The sequence below is a fragment of the Trachurus trachurus genome, assembly GCF_905171665.1.
Source record: "Trachurus trachurus genome assembly, chromosome: 10".
In the NCBI taxonomy this organism is placed as follows: domain Eukaryota; kingdom Metazoa; phylum Chordata; class Actinopteri; order Carangiformes; family Carangidae; genus Trachurus; species Trachurus trachurus.
The window spans coordinates 3,137,013-3,161,412 of record NC_139894.1 but is presented as its reverse complement, the minus strand read 5'-3'; positions in this window follow the sequence as shown (position 1 = coordinate 3,161,412).

The following is a 24,400-nucleotide window of genomic DNA, read 5'->3' as shown; positions in this document are numbered from 1 at the left end:
AGAGAGGAAGCAAAGAAGGAAATGATCGGAGGAAATAAGGAAGCGTTTGGATGGAGGAAAGAACGATTAAAAAAGGAGAGAGGAGGTAGAGGAGAGAGAAGGGCCTGGAGGTGGGATGAAAGAAACAGAAACAAGAAAAACCAGAAAAATGAAGAGGAAACAGGAAAGAGGAGAAGAGGGAGGGAAGGAGACAAGATGAGTGAAAAGACAAAAGAAAAAGAGTAGAGGAGGGAAAACAGGAGGAGGGAAAGGGTGAAAAGGCAGAAAGGAAGGAGAGGAAGCAAGGAAGGGAACAAGTGTGTGAAAAGAAGGAGGGGAAAGAAGAAAGAGGAAGGGAAAGCAGATGAAGAAAGAGAGATGACAGGACAGGAGAAATGAGGAGAGGAAGAAAGTCAGAAGAAGAGGGAAGAGGGAGCATGGAAGGAAACAAGGAAGGAAAGAAGGAGGAAGGAAACAAGAGAGAATGAAATGAGGAAGCATTTGGATGGAGGAAAGAAAGAGTAGAAAAGGAGGAGGAGGAGAAACAGGGTGAAGTGATGAAACCTTTGGGGAGAAGACGTCGGCGCAGGAAAGCGAAGCAACCTGCTGCAACAGTGTCGTCCTGACGACGTCGTCTCCGTCTGTTGTTCCAGGAAAATATTGAAGCAATGAATTTAATCATTTTGCCCTGAATTTCAATTTACTGCTGTAATGCGATGCAACAGCGCTATAAGCACAGTGTCAGAAGAGCGTTTGATATTCCTTCATCCAGCCGCCGTGTACAGGAGGAGTGGGGGAGTTTTTGTTTTTATTGAAATGTGATTGGGTGGCGTCGTCTCGCTTTAGGGCGCGACACGCCAGCAACCAGAGGATTCACGAGTCAATTTCCTGAAGTGGAATCCAATAACGGAGAAGAAGTCGAGGCGTTTTACGGCTCCTTAGGAACATCAGCGGAGTGGCGCCAGAAGAAAACAAAAAAAAGAACGAAAAAAAAAGAAAAAGAAAAGGCCGTAAGTCACGGCGGCGAGGCTGCAGCTGGAAACTGTTGGGGAGGAGATGACAGGTGTTCAGTCACCGAGGTCACGTCCTCAGGTGGTTTCATTTTGGAAAGATTTTCCAGACATTTAGTTTCTGGAGATGAAAGTTTTATTACATCAAGACAAACCAGGAAGTCGAGGTTCTGCCTCCAATAAAAACAACCAGTGTTGAGTTTTGAAAGGGGCTGAAACATCTCAAGAATTTATTGGGAAACAAATCAGAAGATCCTGTTCTGGAGCTTTTCAGTTATTCCTTCTGGTTTTCTCCAGGAAATTGTCCGATTTCTCCAGTTTGTCCACGTTGAGCCCCAAAGTTCACAACTCCAGAAAAGTTTCTATATGGACATTTGAGGGGAGATTGTTTTGTTTGAACTTCAGACTCCTACTTCTGTCTATGTGACATGTAAAAACCAACATGTTAACATGCTGCCATGTTTGAAGATATGAACAGACTGTGATTAAAGGGATAGTTCAACATTTTGTCAAATTGGCCCATTGCCATAATCCCTATAGTCATAGCAGTAGGTTCGTTACCTTTAGTTGTCGGTGCAAGCTACTTTTAGAACGGCGGAGCAGAGCCGTGAGCTGCTCAGAGCTACGCTACGGAGGCTCATGGGATTTCTTGGTTTCCCTTATCAAACTCATCAAATACACAATCCAACAACTCCACAACGCTCTGGTGGACAAGTTGTGACCTGCACATTCACCACGCTATGAGATAATAACACAACGTTACCAGACAGAGTTGTTTTAGAGGGAAATTCATGCAAAACCACTGATGTGCGTACCCGTCGGGGACAGTTTTTCATCAAGCAGTCTCTGCATTTACCTCTAAAACAACTCTGTGTGGTAACGTTGTGTTATTATCTCACAGCGTGGTGAATGTGCAGGTCACAACTTGTCCACCAGAGCGTTGTGGAGTTGTTGGATTGTGTATTTGATGAGTTTGATGAGGGAAACCAAGAAATCCCATGAGCCTCCGTAGCGTAGTTTAGTTGAAGATGTGATGTCCATCCAGTGACTGGAGCTGGAAAATGTTGTTTTAGAGAGCAATGTCTTGTAACTTCCTGTTAGCCTGATGCTAATGCGACCAAATGGATGGTAGTGTTGTGGTCACCAAACCCAAGACCAGAGCATACGAAAACCTTGAGGGGTCGAGACCGAGTCAGGACCAAGACCAAGGGGGTTCAAAGTTAGCAAAGTATCAGCATCGTTAACCCACATCACATACCTTTAGCTAAGCCCCGCCCCCTTGTTTACGTTCCCGACTCACACCCGCAGGACGAACAAAGACGAAGCGACAGCCGGCGTCTACCTTTGACTGAATGTATTTTATTGTAAAGCTATAAGGAAGGAGTAATTACAAGATATCATTTCTTTGATTTGCTCAGCAAAAATAAAAGACCACATTTTTTCTAAAAGTCAAACATGCGGATGCTGATCAAAAAGAGAAACAGATGAGGCTCAAACAAACACGTCACGCAAACTTCCTCCAAGAGAGAGAGAGAGAGAGAGAGAAATCAACAGACCAAAAACAGAAACAAAACAATGAAACAAAAAGCAACAACAACAAAAAAAAAAAGAAAAAGAATAAAATGTACAGTTTTGTCTTCGGGACTCCGGCCCGGACAGATGTGAGAGAAGGGAAAAGGAAAAGCGGTAAAAGCCGGTGGATGATTGGAGGAGAGACGCTGCCGTCTGACTCATCACTCCTACATTTAATAGAGCCTACGGTACTTTAACAATATAATCCTACAGGTTCAGGGTCAGATTTCCTTCACGTTGTTCTTGTTGTCGTTGTTTGAATATATATATTTTTTCATCTTCATTTTTTAAAAACCTACACTTGCATGTACATAAAACTGTACAAAAAACAAGGCATCACTAGCATTGTTCCTATATAAATATAACCAACCAACAATTAAGCTACAAACATGGACTTCCTGTTAAAAGACAAAGAAAGTGGTTTGGCAGCTCTGTCCTGCTGTTTTCTTCTCGTCAAAATAAAACAAGATTGAAAAAAAACAAATACACTCCATCCAATGACGTACGTACGGAAGCTTGGAGCCGCCAGAATTCACTACAATCACAATTTTTCTCGTGCGGATTCTGTTACATCTGGATGGTAAACTTCTTTCTTTTTTTTTTCGTTTATTGAACTTTCAGAGAAATTAAAAAAGTGCAACCCCCCCTCCCCTCCCCAAATCTACCCTAAAAGATCAAACCCCAAGATAATTAATCAATAAGTCGTCATAAGTCACTAACAATAGGAAGCTTCTTGGTGATCATGACGGTTGTTTGAGATAATGACATTTATTTTGGTAATGACATAATTTGTCATTGTTAACAAATTTTCTCAAATCTAATGTATTGTAATCCCCAAATTTTATTTTATTATGTGTGAATATGACAATAAAATATTTTCCAGGAACTTTGAAGCTCCCAAAATGTTTTTGTGGAACGTTAAAAACACAAACAAATACGATTTTAAACCATTATCTCATCAATTTAAATTGTAATAATCTATATACTTGGTTGAGAAAACAAATCAGGCAATATATATATTTATATTTTATTTTAGATGATCGTTCATCTCGTGATGATTATGACATTATATTTCTTTCTGAAACTTTCCGTATGAGACGTGTTTCTTATTAAAATGGCTTCAGATGGATCGTCCATCGTTTTAGTTGATGGGCTACTCGTGGTAGTTTTTAAGGCTGCCTGGGGGAATCGGACCACAGTTTTATGATTGACAAAACATGGCCCCTCTCAGCTTCCGTAGAGTTTTGAAAACTGAGACCTGACTTCTTCCTTTTTATTTTCTTGTTTAGTACGATTAAAAAAAAAAAACACACAACAAAATCCGACTGTTTCATATTTGATTCCAGATTCTTTGTGGAATCACCGTCATTTTTTCGTGGTTCAGTGACGACGGAGTTAAAAAAACAAAACAAAAAAAACAGAGTCCAGTCTGCCCCACACTCAGGAAAACATCATTTACACCACCGCGTCGGGTAAAAAGAACAAAACAGCAATGACCATTTATATTCATACAGCATGTCTATAGCAGTGTTGATTCCATAACATTGATTAAAAAACAACTGCGACAACAACAAAAATGTATAATATTTATAAAGTTGGCTTGTTTCATGCTCGGCCGAGGCCTCGTCTTCCACCGACTCCGGCCTCGGTATAATACACAACCAAAAAAACTAAAGAAAAACAAACAAAAAAAACAGCAAACCCACTCCATAACAACGTCATCATGTGGTGTCATGTCAGAACAAATCTGCTGCTCTCAGGTCAGTCGGGGTTTTTCTTTAAAAAAGTAAGTTTCAGACGTTTGACTGGGATCAGATTGAAACCTCAGGTGTTCTCAGGTCAGAGCTGCAGATGTCGAGCAGATTGGAAAAGTGGGAGTTTTGACACGAATTGTGCATTTCAGAGAGAGAGAGAGACGTCGTATGAATGAGTCAGGAGGAGCTTCATGTTTTATTAAAGGTGCATTTCACTGATTTTCACTTGTCAAACTCAATCGTGTCGAAAAAAACTCTCGAAATGTCGTCTGAGGCTCTGAAATGAGCTTTATGGGAAATGAAGTGTCATTTCTGTGGCTTAAATCTGATCGAATGCAAACGTCTTAAAACCTTTTTTCTTTTTAAAAACAACACAACATGACAATTTGAGAAGCACAACATCGTTCCAGATTAAATATCAGTGGACGGAGGGAAGAGATGAGCTCACTGAGTCACTGACAAGAGTGGAAGAGGGAAAATGCTGAGTATAAAAACAACAAAACAAAGACGACAAATAAAGAAAATCCTGTAGAGGATCTGAAGCTTTAGTAAAAGTAAAAAAAAAACTAAAAAAAAAACTGCACAGACTTGAATAAAGAAAAGAAACATTCATGTTTTACTGTCATTTAGGAGCAGATTCCACCGCACGGCTACGACTACGTGATTCATTAAGAGACCAGAGGAGTTTCACAACTGGATCAGGGTCCAAAACATAAAAAAAAAAACAGAGCAAAAAGTAACAAAAACAGGCTGCGTCTCAAACTGGACCTTTTCCTCTCATAAACTCTAAAGAAGTTGAGCCAATTAACGTGCTAATTTCTTCATTACAACATTAAAACATTCATAATCTCTCATTTACTGCTGCACGTATTGATGTTTCCGGCCACTAGGGGGCAGCGATTCAGATTTACGTTCAATGAAACAGGAAACGAACACGTTGAGGACGCAGCCTGTGAGTTTTCTACAGCAGTGGATTTCAGAAACAAACGATGCCTTCACTGTCAGTAGTAAACCACTGTTGTGTTGTCAAAACCAAAAAAAAACGAACAAAAATAAAACCGAAAAACCAAATTGATGCGTTTAAGTCATCGGGTGTGTTAAGTTTAGTGTTTTTATTTTTTTTATTGTTTTTTTTTTCAAAGCGAACAAGTGCACTTCATGTTCATCAGGAGTTTTGTGTTTTAGTGCCATGACACTAAAATTCAAACTTGAGGAAAAGCGTTTGTTTTAAAATGAACGACTGCATGTTAATCTGATACCTGTGATTTTTTTTTTATTGTGTTTTTTTTTGTATTTTTTTATTTGAGGTAAACTAACTGCATTTGATTAGTGAGCAGTGCACGTCATAGCTCCGCTCTCTGAATCCTGACAAATACTTTATTGTTTCTGATCAATATCTATCTTCTACGACAGAGTATTATAGGGCCACATTGACAAATAAAAAAATCACAAACTTTGTAAATTTACGACTTTATTCTTGTAATGTTATGACTTTTTTCCGGTAGGAAATGTACGACTTTATTCTCGTAAATTTATGACTTTATTCTCGTAAATTTACAACTTTTTTCACGTGGGAAATATATGACTTAATTTTCGTAAATTTACGACTTTATTCCCGTAATGTTATGACATATTTCCCGTAGGAAATGTACGACTTTATTCTCGTAAATTTACGACTTTATTCTCATAAATTTACGACTTTTTTCTCGTAATGCTATGACTTTTTTCTCATAGGAAATGTACAACTTTATTCTCGTAAATGTATGACTTTATTCTCGTAAATTTACGACTATTTTCTTGTAGGAAATATATGACTTAATTTTCGTAAATTTACGACTTTATTCTCATAATGTTTCTCGTAGGAAATGTAGGACTTTTTTCTCGTAATGTTATGACTTTATTCTCGTAAATTTACGACTTTATTCCCGTAAATTTATGACTTTATTCTCGTAAGTCTGTGTTTGTTTTTTTCTCAATGTGGTCCTAATGCTCCATTTTTTTTTTTTCCTTTTAATCAGAAACAAGAGGAAGTTGAGTTTATCGTGATGATGTCATACCGTGGGCGTGTCCCACCTCTACACTGAAGTCACCACACTTCCTGTTTCCCTCTGGTCCGGCTCCATATTTTCTACCCAACTGTTTTCTCACTGGAATATTATTATATTATTTATAAGCAACAGTGTCAGAAATACACACACACACACACACACATGTATATTTATTTATATATGTGTGTTTTTTCTGTCACTAAAGTGGATTTGAAAGGGAATGTAAAGGCAGCGGGACGGGAGGTGGACGACGCTCTGCATGCAGAGACACCTGCTGATCACACACACACACAGACACACACTCAGTGAGGCTGTCAGTGTGTGTGACAGCAGCTCTCCTGGGGGTTGATGGGTAGCTGGTGGTGGTGGTGGTGGTTGGGGGGCGTTGGGGGGGTTCAGGTTTTCCTCCAGGGAGCAGGAAGTGTTTGGAGTCTGACAGGAAGGAAAGCCTGGAGCCTGAACACTGTATGTGTGTGTGTGTGTGTGTGTGTGTGTGTGTGTTCAGGCTGGTATAGAAGGTAAACACACTTTTTTAAAACCAAATTTCAAAATAAAATGCACCGATTATTTCATATTCTCAGTGAGTTTTTAGTTTCAATCACCTGTCACCTTTAAGTCCTGTAATCCACGGTGGCCCTGAGGTTCAAATCACAACAACAAAAGAGAAAACACAACGACAAATTCCGTCGTTGTGTTTTCTGATTTGCTGTTGCGATTTGCACCTCAGGGCCACCGTAGTAATCTGATTACCTGAAGTAACTACATTCCTCTGGGGAAACATTCAATATTTATTCCCTTTTTAAAAAAAAAACAAAACAAAAAATGTAGAGACCACGATGCTGTGGCCAGAAGTTTGTGCATGGACGCTGGTTCTTCAGTCTGAAACCTGATATCCAAGACGACTGTGTGTTTGTTTATGTGTGTTTGTGTGTGTGTGTTTATGTTTGTGTCTCCTTCCTGTTTCAACATGTCGGCGCCTTTTGTGCGGCGAAACCAGCTCCATAAAGAACTGGTTGTGTTGACTGAGCTCCTGACCTCGGCCTCTGACTCCGGCCTCTCATATCTGTGATAAGCAATGTCAAAGGGGGCTGCACACACACACACACACACACACACACACACACACACACACACACACACACACACACACACACACTTAGACAAACTCACACCTTCATAAAAAATGATTTGTTTGCTCTCTTGGTCTCTTGGTTTTTCGGAGCTGGAGCCAACAGCAGCAGCACTAGGGGTCACCAGAGGTCGCCATGAGGTCGCTTTTTTCTCCTTCTGGGGTTAATTGGTGCCAAAGAGCTGAGGTGAACCTGACGCTACATCACCTGCCTCCTCCTCCTCCTCCTCCTCCTCCTCCTCCTTCATCTTTACCTTACACAGCAAAACACGCTGGTCGCCTGGGAGTTGGCGGCTGGCGGTCGGCGTGCAGCGGTGATGGTGGTGGGCCGGTATCATGGAGCAGAATAAAAAAGAGACTTGTTTACTGTGAAACGGTGGAGCGTGCACGTTGGCGGAGGGAAAAGGAGGAGGAGGAGGAGAGTGGATGTGGATGTGGACGTCCATGTTGAGCCTGTAAATAATCAATCAGAGCTCAGAGCGCCGGCATTAAATCACCAGAGGAAGGAAAGACGGCGAGCATGAGGGACTGCGGCGGCGCCCGTGAACTCTAAATCTTTGTCACTGGGAGGGTTGAACGTCGGTTGAATGATGATTGATTTACATGCAGGGGAATACTGTGACTCAGTGTGTGTGTGTGTGTGTGTGTGGTTTCTAAACAGGCAGATACGTCCACAGTAAATCCAATCACCGTACGACAGCGGAGGAATTGTGATTTGAATCGTATTAACAAGACGCTCACATCAAAACACAAACGTCATGTTCGCACGTTAGAAATCTATAAAGTGTCTGAGGCAACGACAACGACGTAAAAAAGAAAAAAACACAAAGCAGGAGAGCGACTGTTTCTACCAAAATAAACAGATCATGTGACCTGTAGGTGACCCCGGTTGGACTTTGAAGGCACCGCAGCCCGACGGCGACACTTTGATCTGGACGGTGAATGTTCACACACTCACACACACACAGACACACAGACACACACACAGTCACACGCTTGCTGCAAAGTGTCAAGTCATGTAGTCTCATTTCAGCCGTCTAAACTTTCCCTCTGATCTCTGCTTCTCTGCAAAAAGATTTAGAAAAATCTTTCAGATTTATTTAAAATCTTTAATTTTTGAGGTTTTTAATCACCAGCACTGACTTTAGAGGGGTTTTTCTTGGGATGAAGGAGGAGATTTGGTCGAGAGAAGTTGAAAAATGACGAAAAATCTATGCATAATGTGTTTATGTGAATAATGTGGCACTTATATATCTGCATACTTTGCGTGTGCACTATACATTTAAAAATCTGCCATTAATTTTCAATAACAATTCACTTCGTCTGCAGTTTGTAAACAGATTTAGAGGCGTGTCTTTTATTTTGGCGGTCTATAGGGGGGAAAAAAATGCTGTCGATATAATTCTCATCAATCAAAAAAACGTTCACTTTCGTTTATTAAAAATTCATGAAATTAATTCCAATAAATCACTCAGCCATGTGAACAGGAGCCAGAGGGACGGGTGAATGCACTTTCCTGCTGAGTGACAAAAAGCAGAAGGCAATGAGTTAGCATGTTAGCACTTCCTGTTGAGTTCATTTATTGGGTTTTTTTCGGGGTAGAAATGCTTGAAATGAAATAAGCTCAATAAATCTCCACATTTTTACTCTTTTGATGTTAAATACATCAGTAAAAACATCGGTCCGGGTTCTTTACGCTGCTTCCTGCTGCTGGTTGAACACTCAGATGTTATGTTACAGCAGGAAGCAGCGCTGTGATGTGGTTGGTTGTTTGGATGTTGCCAGCTGTGCTTTCTGATCAATATCACCTCTGGAAGAACGTAGAGATGAAAGAGACGTTTATTTAAAAAAAAAATGAAAGACACAGGTTCAGTGGGTTAAGGCTCCGTTTTCTATCAACGTGAGGTTCAGACTCTCAGGGTGAGAAAGATCTACGCTGCTTTATCTATAACTCTATGTGTACAGGTATATGTATATATATAGTTTTTCTTTTACTCACTTGTATTAAAACGTGGAAATCTTTGATGTGCGGAGCTGAAGTCGTCTCACGCACCGACCCACTCCTGCTTTGTTTGGAGACTTTACGACTCAGTGAGAGACTAAATGACTTGTTAGGGAGGTTTTTTTTTTTTTCCTCCGTTGCAGCTCCTTGCTCTCTCTCAAAGTGCCTTTTTCCTTTCATCCATCCCACCTCAGCTGGTGTGCATCACTACAGGTGAAACCTCACATTACCCTCAGCAGCCATTTACATGCAGCTTCAGAAATGAGCGAACCTCAGAACCAGCTCACAGCTTTTTTCTTTTTTTGGTGCAAATTATTGCCAATAACGTGCAGAGCCTCAGGTCGTAATTAGAGTTTCTCGGCTCTAGTGGTGGTGGTGGGGGGTAGGGGGTAGGAGTGTTAGTGGACTGAAGCCCGTACAGGTGTCATTAATCCTGCTTTCCCTGTGTGACTGCGGCGCCACAGGAAGCGTTGCCCACCTCCCCCCGCTGAACACAGACGGCTAACAGGTTTAATAATAAATACCGCTGCTTAGCGTCGAGCCACTCGGCCTCACACTGAGGAGGTAAAGAGGTGGGAAACTAACGAGAGAGAGTGAAAGAGACCTGGACCTCCAAGCTCCAGAGCTCAGTGGGGAAACAATGAGCGGGTCGCCACAACCAGCAAAGTCCAAACAGCACCTGACAGACTGAACCCAGGGTAAAAAAAAAAAGAAAAAGAAAGAAGCTTTGACACTACAAAAGGCTGAACCATGGTTTAGTTTGGTCTGGACCGAGACTGCCTCTTTTGGTCGGACCAGATTTCAGGTCTTTGGTCTGAACCATGGTCCAGAGGAGCTTTCACACCGGCAGATTTGGATTAGATCAAACGGAAAAGTTTGATAGTCCAGACCAAAACAAGGTCAGAAACAGTTTCAGCAGTTTCTCCTCTGTGTTTCAGTTTTAAAGCAGAAGTAAGCGAAATATTTGTGTTAATATAAGTCTCAAATAGTTCTATCTTCCGACAGCAATCACTTCTATAGAGTGTTTGGTCTGAAACACGGGTCTGTCAGTCACTCTGCTCTGCTGTAAGCCAAGGAGAAAACTTTCCTTGTATCCTACAACCTTTATCCAATGAGGAGAGAGAACGGCATAAAGGGGCGGTCCTCTCTGTGTGTGCAGCCAAGGGATGCGCCGCGTGAATGTGGCGACGTAGGGACGAGGGCGGGGACTGCTAACTCCATCTGCTGACAGGAAGTTAGACAAAACCACCGGATCTCTTACTTCTGCTTTAAGTATTGAGTGGATAATCCTGGAGAAAGTTGTTGCAACTCACTCAGAGCCACTCAAGGACATCAAACACAAGGAACAGATACATACTGGCAGGGCTCAGTGCCGGTTCCGGTTCCCGGTTCAGACCGAAAAAATAACAGGTTTGGAACCTGAAAAGTTGGTCCTCAAGGGAACCAAGAAATACTGTAGGTGGTTGTCTTCTGGGAACCATGACATCATCAGTGGGCGTGTCATATTCTAGCCTGTGGAGACGAACAGGAAGAAGGAGAAGGCAGCGACTGACACCCTGCAGAAAAGTAATTTGTCGTGGTCTGCTGAGGAAACTAAATGTTTGGTGGTTATTTGGGAATCGACATCATTTCAAGAAAGGCTAGAAAGCAGAACCACAAAGAAGAAGCTGGTCAACTGGTGCTCTACAGGGCTGAGAACATTTGTGCTCCCCAGAGGATGAAGCCTGAACTTCAACCTTTCCTCCAGCACCGTCACTAAGACAAACCTTCCAAACTTCAGATTTCTTGCTGAAGAAGCTGCAGCATCTCTAAACTCCACAATAGATAGGTAGATTTTTATTTGGGGTAAAGTAACAATATGTTCATGTTCCCCAGAGGATTTAGTTGAACAACCCTGGTAACCTCTCTGATCTTTCTTCTGGTGCCTCAAAGATTTCAAAATGTCCACGATTTGTTCTTCATCAAGCTCAGCGATGATTTCAATTTAACTAACTGTGGATATTCATGTTCCCCAGAGGATGAGGCCTGCTAACTTTGATGACCTCGCTGACCTTTCTCCCAACACCAACATGAAGACAAAACGTCCAAACATAAGCTATGATCAGTTCCTAAACTTGTCGTTGCGCCTCCACAACAGATTTGTATTAAATTAACTGTAAGATAACCGTGAATATTGATGTTCCCCAGAGGATTAAGTTGAGTAACTTTGATCTTACTGATTTTGATTTAACTAATTGTGGATATTCATGTTCCCCAGAGGATGAAGTTTAGAAAAAACAAAGAGTCCCTGATGTTTTTAGTTGTTTTTTTTTCCAGCGCTACCACACACATATACGTTGATCTTTCTACTTCAAAACACTTTTATCATCAACATCTAAGCTCTGACAACAGTTTCTGCTCCCCCAGAGGATGAACCCCCTTTGTTTGATTTCCTTTTACGTGACCCGTCTCATTCATTGTTTTGATTTTTAAATCTTGGACAACGTGTCAGGCTCAAAGAAAAAGTTCTGCGCGTTGTGATGAGCTGCAGCTAAAGCATGATTTCGTTTTCCCAGAGGTTAAACCTTCAGATCGACCAGCAGCACCAAACCGAGCTCAAGCAGCTTAACGAACATGTCAACTCTGAATTTCTAATTGTTTATTGTTTCAGTTTTAATAATGAACAGTGTGACTTTAAAATGTTCAGATTTGCTTTGAAAACTGAAAATGTTTATTGTTTGTGTGATGTTCTTTTTTCAGATCGCCGTCTGTGAGAATCAATTTTTTTTTAAAAACTCGGACATGAATCCATTTTGCGCTTTCATTTCATGGTGTACTACTGACAACAGCAGGATACAACAATCTTACAGAACGTACTGAAACACCTCGAGCTCAGATTTCTGTCTGGTTCTGGATAAACTGGTGTCGATGCGTCTCTGATGATTTCGTCCCCCCCCTCACAAACAAACCCAAATATCAACCGTGTTTGTAAAGTTGTAGAGGAGGGGGGGAAAACACAAAAAATGATACTAAAAAGTCTGTGTGTTTATAACTCGGCACCGTCGGTGATGCTCAAGAGTCCAGGTACCTGCAGTGTGACGGTCCAACGACCGCGGCGTCGTCGTCGTCGTTTTCATCTGTACATGCAAAAAGGTTTTCAGTCCATCGAGCCGACGTTACATGAAGATCTGCAGACAGCACGACAACCACGGATCCACAGCTTACAGCCACAGCAGCTTCCTTTTGTCACTGTTTGTAGTATTTACAGCTCTGTACACTGGAAAAAGACTTCACAGGGGTGGGGGGGGGATAAAAAAAAAATGAAAAAAAAAAATGGACAGGACTGAAAAAAAGAAAAAGTCCTCAACAGCAACTCCAGACGAAGATCGAAGACGAACAGCTGCGTTTCTGCAAAAAACGTCTTTAACGTTGACGATGAGCTGTTCCTGATAAAAACGAGCCGGGTTGATTTGATGCAACTCGGCTCAGATGTGTAAATATCCCGGAGGAGGCTGAAGAGTCGACAGGGAGGAGTTAAAAACCAAAAAAAAAAAAAAAAAAAAATCAATCAAAAAAATCCCCCAAAAAACCAAAAGGAACAAACCTCAGGATAGATAGCGTTACACAGTATACTTAGGTAGGATTTACAAGAAGTTCTTTCCCTCCTCCCCCCAAAGAAGGTGTTTTTTTCTTTTTCTGTTCCAACACAGCGACAAAGCCTAAAAGCAACGCACAAAAATCCAACTCAAATACGTGAGTAGCTAAATAGTTTCCCATTAAATTATCACAACGATGTGGTGTAGTTTACATTCCTTCCGCGGCCGCAAGGAGCCGCGTCGTGTTTTTCTTTGTCAATCGACTTTAATTAATTCTATTTTACACTTGATTGGTTTTCTAGAGGTGGGAGGAGGCGGCGGCGGTGGCGGTGGCGAGGGAGGTTGGCGGCGGTGTCGTCAGGGCAACGGGGGGAGGGGTTGGTGGGGTCTAAAGCCTTGTACAGTGGATGCAGTTATAAAAAGGATGAAGGGGGGAGTCGGTGCTGCGGCACGGCGAGTAATAGGCACAGGGGGCGGCAGTGGGACGGGTGCAGGGTTCCCACGCGTCCTGGAAAATCTGGGAAACCTGGAAAACGTTTGACCGATTTTCCCAGTCATGAAAAACTCATGGAAAATGAGAAAAAACGAAAAGTCAAATGTCCTGGAAAAGCTTTTAAGTTGTCCTGGAAAATGATTTATCACAGCTACCAGAGCTCTGTTTGACTTTTTCAGACCCTGCTACTGTAAGGATTTCGTTTCCCAAAAAAAAAAAAAAAAAAAAAAAATACATGTTTGTGCTGTTCTGTGATAGATTTTTCATAATTTCTTAGCATTTGAGTGATTATTTAATAAATTAGAGCCAGAGATTAGAGATCTTACCAAGAATATTTGTCTTATTTCTAGTCAAAACAAATCCCAATATACTTAAAATAAGACTCATCACCTAAAAATGAACTTGTGTTTACATCATTTTCACTTGTTTCAAACAAATTTTCACTTGAAATAAGTAGAAAAATCTGATAGTGAAGCAAGTTTTTCTTCCTTACTATGAGCACAAAAAACCTGTTTTCACTGGCAGATTTTTCTACTTATTTCAAGTGAAAATTTGTTTGAAACAAGTGGAAATGATCTAAAAACAAGTTAATTTTGAGGTGATGAGTCTTATTTTAAGTGTAAAGAGATTAGTTTTGACTAGAAATATGACAAATATTCTTGGAAAGATTTCAGACTTCTGGGAGAGAGAATGAGAAAGAGGAATAAACATAGAAACAAACTGATTAAATTTACAAAATAAGGTACAGTCACCGTCAAAAAAAGAACACTTCTCCAAAAGCTTGAACGGGACAGGGCGATGAATCAGCGTACGGCGTAAAAACAAATGTCTGTCAAACTGTAGCAGCCGAAAATGTTCTGGAAAACCGTTTCAAGAGAAGGGTGGGAACCCTGGGGCGGCGGCGACGAGCAGCAACGGGGGAGAACGAACGAACGAATGAACGAACGAACGGGAGGTTTTTTTATCGGAGAAGTGGTGGTGAGCGGGCGTGGTTGTGGTTGTGGTAGAAGGTGGAGAGCGAGCGGAGGAGGAGGAGGAGGAGGCGCCACACGACCCTCCCTCCCTCACAGATAGATCTCCCTCTTGGCGGTCTGGCCGGTCGGGGTGGTGGCGTTATGGTACTCCACCGCCTGGCTCAGCGGGATCTCCTCCAGCCCGCAGTCTTTCACCGCCGAGTCTCCGCCTCCGGGGTAGGCACTGCTGTAGGGCGTCATGAACCGCATGTTGGACACTTTGGAGCTGCTGCTGCTTCCACCAACGCCTCCTCCTCCTCCTCCGCTGCTGCCACCGACGCCGCCAACAACGCCGCCGCGCTCCTCCATCATCATGGGCTTGGGGCTGCCGTTGGCCATCAGCTGCTGCTCGCCCCCGTCCATCTCCTGGTAAGGCACAAAGGTGGACAGCTTCGGAGCGCTCTTGGACACCTTGCGGTTCGGGGAGGGCTCGCCGGGCATCCAGCAGGAGTCAGAGTGGCCGAACTCGGTGCACTCGTGGGTGCAGTTACCGGTCATCGCCACGTCGGGGAGGGGCCTGAGGTCTGCAGAGAGAGAGAGAGAAAAACAGAAAAAGAGAGGATGAGTTACAGTTGGAAGCAACAGCAGAAAGAGGAGGAGGAGGATGGAGATGAAGCTCCAATTGCTTCTGAGGGAAACATCTGGTTATTGAGCTGTAGGTTCAACAGCTGTCATCTGAGTGTGTGACAAAACAAGGTACAAGCTACAGTACAAGAGGCTGAAAACCCTCGTCCAGCCAATCAGAAGAGAGGAGGAAGCTCTGAGTCTCTCTTCTGATTGGCTGTCTGTTTTCTAAAGTGATCCAACAAATAAAATAGAGCAAATTTCAACAAAACACAAAGAATAAAACACTCAGAGAAACCAAATCCTGCAAGTTGTTGGATGGTGGTGGGCGGGGCTTGTTTGGTTGACTGCTATGTTGTGACATCACAAAGTGACAGGAAGTCCTGACGGCTGGTTTTAAGGCTCAGTTTCTGAATACAGGCTGTGTGCATTTCTCTGTGGACTGAGGCTTTGATACTTTCACAGTATTAATATAGAACCTAGAGCTGCTTTATGATCACACTACACATGGACATCTACCTTTATACTGTATGGAGCTTTAATACAAACATCTACCTTTATACTGTATGGAGCTTTAATACAAACATCTACCTTTATACTGTATGGAGCTTTAATACAAACATCTACCTTTATACTGTATGGAGCTTTAATACAAACATCTACCTTTATACTGTATGGAGCTTTAACACAAACATCTACATCTTTCCTGACATGTCTTTAAATGTTTCTATCTTTCCTCCATGTGTCTCTATTATGTGTATTATTATTAATATTACGTGTTGTTTTTGTCTTGCATATGACGGTTTGAGGTTTGTGATTTTATGTTGAACGCTTTGCACACGTTTCCTTTGAGAAGATCAGGTTAAGCATTTAAGTTGACTTTAAAACCGAGGTGTATTTAACAGCAGACACATGAAGCTTTTCTCCGACTAAACGTCACTTTTGTTCCCTGAAAACCAACAAAAGCTGCGACTGCAGAGTCATAGTTCAGGCTGGCAAGAGCCGCTGATTAAAACTGTCATTATCCCTTTATCCCCCCACACACACACACACACACACACACACATATATACATACAAGGCTCGTTCCATTTGAAGGAAATTAATTAAAGCTCAGTGTGTATTTTTAAAGTCACTAATAGTTCACAAAGTGCCAGGAACGTCGCTTAATTTGTTGCTGAAAGAGCGAGACCACATACGAGACGGCGGCTGCTGAGCATGAAACAGGATCAGCTGATTTAGAGGAGGAGAGAAAAACGCTCAGGTTCGTTAAAACCTTAATTACGCTGCACAAACAGCCAATTAAAGGCAGAAAATAACAACGCCAACTGTTCCCCCTTTTTCCTCAACCCTACAACATATGACACGACGGAGGACGACGTGAATCTCACATCGTCAGGTCACGGTTTCCAACCTCTGGAGTTTCTTTTACTTCTTTTTACTTTTTTTTTTTTTCTTACGTCAGTTTGTGTGAGTTTAATTTTAAAGGCATAGTTCAACATTTTGGCAAATTGGCCCATTGCCATAATCCCTATAGTCATAGCAGTAGGCTTGTTACCTTTAATTGTCGGTGCAAGCTATTTTTAGAACGGCGGAGCAGAGCCGCGAGCTGCTCAGAGCTACGCTATGGAGTCTAGTGGGATTTCTTGGTTTCCCTCATCAAACTCATCAAATACACAATCCAACAACTCCTGCTTGAGACTGCTTGATGAAAAACTGTCCCTGAAGGCAACACACATCAGCGGTTTTGCATGAATTTCCCTCTAAAACAACTCTTGGATTGTGTATTTGATGAGTTTGATGAGGGAAACCAAGAAATCCCATGAGCCTCCGTAGCGTAGCTCTGAGCAGCTCACGGCTCTGCTCCGCCGTTCTAAAAACAGCTTGCACCGACAATTAAAGGTAACGAACCTACTGTTATGACTATATGGATTATGGCAATGGGTCAATTCGCCAAAAATGTTGAACTATCCCTTTAATCCTGAGGCCTCTGAGACGAGAGCGAGGGCAGACAGACAGCGGCTGATGGACAGATGGACAGACGCCGAGCTGAATTCGCACTTAAGCAAAAAAAAAAAAAAATCACAGCTTAGAATGAGAAAGGTCAGAGATGGAAGCAGAAATATCAATGCGTATGCAGAAAGTAACCTTTCTTCTGTGCGTGACATTAGATCATTCTTTGATACCGGAGGCAGGAGGGAGTGGGATGGGGGTAGGAGGGGAGTGGTCCTCCCGGGGAATGGCGCTTATTTCCCAAAATGCCCTCTGCTTCATGCATAATTGAAATTCATTGCCTCCTTTTTTTTTTTCCTCTGTGCGAAAGCAGCTACAGTCGGCTTTTCTGTCTGTTTGCAGGTTGATGTGTACGTTCTAATCCCGCGGAGTGCTGAGTAGCGACTGCACTCACTCACCATCGCTCTCTCTCACATTCTCACGGCCGCCGCCGACGCTGCCGCCTTCACTGCTGCCGCCGCCACTGTGGATTTTAAGTTTTTAAACACTTCCCATGCAAAAAGCAAGGTGCTTGCAAAAATGTTAAGTCATGTGAGAGAGAGAGAGAGAGAGAGGGAGAGAGGCTGCTGCTGAGTTCAGAGCGGCTGGTTAATAAGTGCTTTGCCTGTGAACGTGGTGGTGTCAGCAGGAGGCTTACAGAGCGCCGACGCCCCGGAGCTGCACGGCTCAACACACTCAGAGAGAGAAGAAAAAAAAAACTAAAAAACTTGACTTCACTTCAGCAACAACAAGGAGGGAGAAGAGGAAGAAGAGGAGGAGGAGAATAAAAGGAGGGAGCAGCCGCCAAGTTCAGCTGGACGACGACCAAGACTCTTTGACCTCTGACTCCTGTGTCTATAAATACAGCTCGACCGTTTCTCTCAAATGTCCGGTCGGTTTCAGTCGGACCCTGTGTTACTATGGAAACAGATTCTGGCTGCTAGCGGGGGTAACTCTTCTGTTGTTGTGTGTTTGACTTTTTTCTACTTTTTTTGTGGATTTTAATTGGATGAATTACTGCTGGACAGTAAGTCTCTGTCATTGTAGGTTCCTCCCTGTTCTTCTCATTGTTACATCATAATTGTTTTGATTATTGATCATGGTATCTAATTGTTTAAGGGCCTTTAGCTCATCTCCATGTTGAGTTTAGTCTTTATAACACAAAGACTTTTACGCTGAAAGGGCCTCAGAATCCATCCAGGGTTCCTACACATTTGAAATTTCCAAATTCCATACTTTTCCAGACCCTAATTTCCAGACTTCTCAGTAAAAAAAATTCAAATAATTTGTGATATTTAAGTAAATAGATGTGCATAATATAAAAAAGCATGCAATTTATCATTTGTTTTGATTATTCTGAATGGGTATGCCATTATGCAACCAAATAATTCCCAGGAGATACAGTAGGTACAATAGCACATGCAAAATAATTAACCCAAATAACTTCAGATAAGACCAGACCAAGGTAAATACTGAGATAAATATATTATCATACAATAGTTTCCATTTTCCACACTTTTCCAGACCTGGAAATGTATAAAATCAAATTCCATACTTGCGCAGGAATCTTGATTAAAGGAGACACATTCAGCCCCTTTTTCACAAATTTAAATAGTTCCCAGGTGTCTTCAAGACATGTCTGTGACATGCTTTGGTCAAAATACCCGAAGGATCAAACATCACAGCTCTTTTTATCCTCTCCAAACAGCCCAGTTCAGAACGGCTGGTTTCAGTGCCTGTCCCTTTAATAAATGCAAATGAACCACTGCTTGTCCCGCCCCTAAAAACTAGTTACATCATTGACAGAAAACTGAGGCAAAAGCTCGTAAAACCACAAGGATTTCAACCAGGAGCCTACAGCAAAATACAGATTTTTTTTGTCAATTCTCACATGTTGGGGGTCAAAAGGCAAAACAAACACCTAAATAAATGTTAAAGAGCCTTCAAAAAGTGATATTCCTATAAAATGTCTCGTTTAAAAGTGTGTCACGTCACCACTTCCTGTCCTGCTGCAGCTGCGGCTCCCGGTGACGACTCGACTCGACTCGACTCGACGCTTCGTCTTGTCACTTTGTCAGAGCTGGCTGTCAGAGCGCGGCGGCGTCCTCGGGGGAGCCATCTTTGAACAGGTGATGTTTACCAGTATAAGAGAGGGGGGAGATAAACAGGAAGCTGCGCCAGCGTCTGTTCACTCAACACCGGTCGTGGTGTAATTGTTGCTCGTGTACAAACCTGTCTGCTTCGTGTCTCATCTCCAAATAAAGCCTCAAAGTCGTGTTACACAAATGTCACACATCCACACTGAGACTGTACAAACAGCATCGATACAGGAAGAAACAGGAAGTGGAGTAATAATAGAATAAACTCAACGTCTTGTGAGAATAAATGATTAAAAAAAAGGGATGTAAAAACCCTATGGGGGTCCACGCCACGGTGAGACCTCGACCCCGGTGTTCAGCAGTGTTAATTTTGTCAGCTATTTTTCAATTTAGTTTTAGTCTTAGTCTTGTGTCAAATGCCCTTATAAGTTTTAGTCATATTTAGTCAGCTTGTATTCTTTTTTGTTTAGTCACATTTAGTCGACGAAAAGTCTTGGCATTTTAGTCTAGTTTTAGTCAAAGAAAATCCAAAGTATTTTAGTCTAGTTTTAGTCAATAGTCTTTTTTTTAGTCTTTGAAAGCAGATTGACAGTAATGTTAATCACAACTAATCTACTCAAACCAATATTGACAGGCAGCTGTCAGATGAGCCAACTTTCCAGCTTGTGTGTGCGTTTATGTAGGCTATTTGTCAGTATCTAAAGAGAGATGCACACACACGTGTCTATACGCCAGGGACACACCGGCCGCAGAAGCGCCGCGAGTAGCCGCGAAGCGGAGCCCTTTGATGTTAACGATTGTGTCGTTCACAGCAGCAGCGCCGCGGCGCAGCCCCGTGCGATCCTGTCAAGCTGGGCAGGAAGTCGCACAAAGAAACAACGAGAGAATCCGGTTAATTTTCAAAATAAAACACGGCGATTGACAAACGTAATGATGTGAACAGGAGGGCTCCGGCTCGCACATGATCTCCGTTGCTCGGAGCTTCGCAGCGATTCCGCTGCCGGTTTACAGCGCCCGCAGCCCCCCTGCAATGGCCATGCGCCCCCCCGCCCCCCACAACCAGTTTGTAGCCTACTCGCCGCACATAGCACATGTGTGTGTGTGTGTTCCTCACTCAGGCACACACACACACACCCCTGGCAGCAGCGCAGGAGGAGAAAAACATGACATGCATCCAGTGAAGGCACTTTTTGGATTGTAGCTAATTTAAAAGTCTGACGAAAAAAGAAAGAGACATTTTATTAAGTTTTAATTTGATTAAGTAGATTTCGTCTCGTCTTTTTTCGTCAACAAAAATGCGTGTAAATTTCGTCACAGTCAGTGTTTAAGGGCATTGATTTCGTCTCGTCTTCGTCTCGTTTTCGTCATGAAAAAAAACATCGTTGACGAATATTTTTCGTCTCGTCTCGTCTGACGAAATTAACACTGGTGTTCAGGCCCTCGGCACAACAATCTGTAGCTCTAATCACAGAGTTTAGCGGCGAGGTGATGGAGGTCGTGTTCGTCCCTTATTAAGCACAAGAACTAATTGGCTCCGGTTTGAGACGGAGCTAATTGGCGAGCGCGACGGGAGGAAGAGTCCGGGCGGTCGGTCGGTCGGTCGGTGGGGGTGAGTGGCGGCTAAGATGTGAGATCAATAACGGTTTGTGCTAATAAGACCTCACTCTGGTCGCTGCTGGACATGAGATGGTTGATGTTAAACGCCACCACCACCGCCGGTGTTCATCCCCCCTCCAGCTCACATCGTCATCATCAAAGCTGTGATGAAGGCTGATCAGACGCTGACTCAGCTGCTGACTCTGATCCTCATTACGGACTGAAGCACAAACATCAGTCTGGTTTCTAAAAGCCTGGAGACAGCAGCAGCGGTGGCGGTCTGAACACCTCGCTGAGAAGTTTTTACAGTGACCTCCACAAGCTGCTTGGTGCATCTTCAGGGGAAGAAGTAGATCTGGTGTTGAATCTTTCTTTTTTTTTGTCACATCTTTATTTGGGCTCCGCTCTGTGATCGACAGCTCTGACACCAACGCCCACAAAGTATCTGGAAGTTGATTTTTTTTTTTAGTGACGTCTCCTGAGTACAGCCAAAGTTTATTTCCAGAACATCATCACCGAAGCAGATGGAGACCAGCAGAAATGAATGAATAAGTATCTACAGGTGTAAAAACCAACTGGATTCAAACTGGGACATGGTTTCACATGCAGGATGTTGTTGGACGATAGATACAACTCACATCATCTCCACTTTGGGAAGTTTGGAGGTTAGAGTCAGTGTGGACTAATGCATTGTATGCATGGACATTTTAAGGTGGTTTATTATTGTTATTGCCAAATATGGTGTGATTTAGATTTTACTATCAATGCCAGTCTTCAGTAGATGGACGAAGTTGTGCATCCTGCATCAGTGCGGGGTGATAAGCCTTTTTTCTTTCAAGCTACTTTGGTCAGAACCCGTGTTTAAGTTTCATTTTTTGTCTCAGTTAAAGGGATAGTTCAACATTTGGCAAATTGACCCATTGCCATAATCCCTATAGTCATAGCAGTAGGTTCGTTACCTTTAATTGTCGGTGCAAGCTATTTTTAGAACGGCGGAGCAGAGCCGTGAGCTGCTCAGAGCTACGCTACGGAGGCTCATGGTATTTCTTGGTTTCCCTCATCAAACTCATCAAATACACAATCCAACAACTCCACAACGCTCTGGTGGACAAGTTGTGACCTGCACATTCACCACGCTATGAGATAATAACACAACGTTACCAGACAGAGTTGTTTTAGAGGGAAATTCATGCAAAACCACTGATGCGCGTTCCCGTTGGGAGCAGTTTTTCATCAAGCTGTGTCTGCATTTCCCTCTACAACAACTCTGTGTGGTAACGTTGTGTTATTATCTCATAGCGTGGTGAATGTGCAGGTCACAACTTGTCCACCAGAGCGTTTTGGAGTTGTTGGATTGTGTAGCTCAGTCAAAATAGCTTGCACCGACAATTAAAGGTAATTGAAACTACTGCTATGACTATAGGGATTATGGCAATGGGCTAATTTGCCAAAATGTTGAACTATCCCTTTAAGATAGATGTTGTGTACTTTTAGGTACTGCTCAACTCGATGTCTGACTCTATCACACTGAAACAGACGTATTTTGGCTGCAGAGGGGGGTTGAGGTCTGTACAGCATCAACTTGAACGACATCATTGAACCATGAGACGATCCGGGTCCAGACTGATCTGCTGATCGTCCCGTCTGTCTTTAAGCATCTCTTGAAGACTCATCTCCTCTTAGAGCTCCTCTTCTCTTCTTCACTTGATCTCCGTACACTTATTGAATAAACTGACAACTGCACTGACGCTTTAGTGACGACCATCACTCACAACACATCTGCAGAATGAGTCAACGTAGATGGAAATGTGAATATTCCCCCGACATTTATATCCCGATTTCTGCAGAAAACCTCGACTTTAGACTAGGGATGTCACGATTATAGATTTTCTTTGGGGATTTGGCATGCTCTCTCTCTCTTTCTCTCTCTTTCTCTCTGTGTGAGAACGACAATAACGGAGAAACAGCGCTATGCGGACATGAATGAACGGCGGAAAATCTATTCGTGGTGGACGTAATTCAACACGAATAAATGAAAACACTGCACTGCAAAGCACAGATAGCCCGGTACACGTGTACCATTGTTGACAACCGTTTTGCTTCCATGCATGTGCCAACGGATTGTTGCTAGGCGACAGCTCCGTTTAACGTCGCTACACGGATCCACTCAATCGGATATTTTTTTATTTCTCCACTTTTTTATCTGTTTAAAAATATCTCAGTTTATGTGGGTGAAATCGCCGTGTTCGTGTGGTTGAGAGGCCCAACTGGTTCAAATCCTGCGCTGAGCGGCCCTATCCTGCGTGTCACCCCCCCCCCCCCCCCCCCCCCCCTCTCTGCCACCCATTTCCTGCCTTCCTGTAACCTCCCCAGTCTATTTTATATAATTGTGGGTCATTTTGATGTAATGATGTACAGGTACTTGCTAACTACCCTTAATTCTTTAGTCAGCTGTAAATAGAACAAAGCAGGACAGAATGTTGTCTAAATGTTGTCCATTGTCTAACCGTGTCTGTTTATGCCTCATCTTTGTATAATAGCTTGTATTCTGTGTATTTTATGTCATGTGGAAATTAGCTGGGAGCTAAATCTGGTGCAACCTTTTCATTTTCTTTTCCTTTAAATGATTAATGTAATTGCACATTGTCCCTTATTAAACTAATAAACTTAAACTTCAACTTAAACAGAATACAGTTTTAAAGTCTCCTGACATCAGGGAGCTTTGGAGTGACTTGCAAAAAACACTGCAGTAAAATAAGATCTTCTTGCTTGACAGACCTCGTTTATGGCCAAGACTAATTAAATTACATTAGAATGAAGAAGTGTTTTACTATCATTACCCAATCTGTGTTCAGATTCCTATAGTCTGATAGTATCAGTGTGATATTAGATAAATGTTAACCTTTTATTTTTTGGCACATTCAGTGTCTTTCAATGCCATGTTTATTCACACACACACACACACATACAACACGTACTTTGTGTGAATCAGGTCTCCCATTGAAGAACTACTAGCTAGAGGGGTCCAAAGTGAAGCATAGTTTTTTGTCAATAATGTGAACATTTTCCACATTTTCCACATATTCACCCCCCACCACCCCCTCTGGACCTCACCAATTTCAAAACCCTGGCTACGGCCCTGTTTCCAACATAATCTTTTTTGGAAAGTGACAATATTTAGGAATCTCTACAATTAATTCATTAATTGTGGCATTAAATACCACGATTAATTGTGAAAACAAGTAATCATGACATCCCTACACTTCAGACTGGACTGTGACTGTGTGATGATAAACCGTCCTCTGAGGCTGCTGCAGCCAGAGAGAGAGAGAAGCTCTTCTCCTTCTTCTTCTTTCATTAGCATGTTTAGCGTTGAGCTCTGCACCGGGGTCGTGTGATGATGATGATAAAGCGTCGGTGAAGCAGCTGCATGAACCACAAAGAGCCGCACGCAGCAGAAACGCCGCATTGTGACTCCAGATTTCCCATCAGTACTTAAGGCGAGTTTGAAAAGTTCTGGTCTAAAACCCCTGGAGGAGGAAATGCTATCTGTTCCCCCCCTCCTCTCCTCCCCC